Source organism: Arachis stenosperma, chromosome 6, assembly GCF_014773155.1.
Source record: "Arachis stenosperma cultivar V10309 chromosome 6, arast.V10309.gnm1.PFL2, whole genome shotgun sequence".
In the NCBI taxonomy this organism is placed as follows: Eukaryota; Viridiplantae; Streptophyta; class Magnoliopsida; order Fabales; family Fabaceae; genus Arachis; species Arachis stenosperma.
Genome location: NC_080382.1, coordinates 100,572,749 through 100,573,424, shown reverse-complemented (window position 1 = coordinate 100,573,424; position 676 = coordinate 100,572,749). Strand labels below are relative to the sequence as shown.

General features: G+C 40.2%; 1 non-coding gene across 1 annotated transcript; it reads right to left on the bottom strand.

The window, feature by feature from the left end:
• Window positions 1–325: 325 nt before the first annotated feature.
• LOC130938137 (small nucleolar RNA R71) lies at window positions 326–433 on the bottom strand. The gene has a single exon (XR_009069314.1). It is a non-coding gene; the product is annotated as a small nucleolar RNA R71 (small nucleolar RNA).
• Between the last annotated feature and the right edge of the window lie 243 nt (window positions 434–676).

Here is a 676-nt window from a genome sequence, read left to right as displayed (position 1 = left end):
TGGGAGAAGCATCTCTATCCCTGCCATTGAAGCAAACAACTTTGAGCTTAAGCCTCAATTATTTTCTCTAATGCAACAGAATTGCAAGTTCCATGGACTTCCATTGGAAGATCCTCATCAGTTCTTAGCTGAATTCTTGCAAATCTGTGACACTGTCAAGAATAATGGGGTTGACCCTGAAGTCTACAGACTTACGCTATTCCCTTTTGCTGTAAGAGACAGAGCTAGAATATGGTTGGACTCACAACCTAAAGAAAGCTTGAACTCTTGGGAAAAGCTAGTCAATGCCTTCTTGGCAAAGTTCTTTCCACCTCAAAAATTGAGTAAGCTTAGAGTGGAAGTCCAAACCTTCAGACAGAAGGATGGAGAATCCCTCTATGAAGCTTGGAAAAGATACAAACAATTGATCAGAAAATGTCCTTCTGACATGCTTTCTGAATGGAGCATCATAGGTATTTTCTATGATGGTCTCTCTGAACTATCCAAGATATCTTTGGATAGCTCTGCTGGAGGATCTCTTCATCTGAAGAAGACGCCTACAGAAGCTCAAGAGCTCATTGAAATGGTTGCAAATAACCAATTCATGTATACTTCTGAAAGGAATCCTGTGAACAATGGGACAAATCAGAAAAAAGGAGTTCTTGAGATTGATACTCTGAATGCCATATTGGCTCAG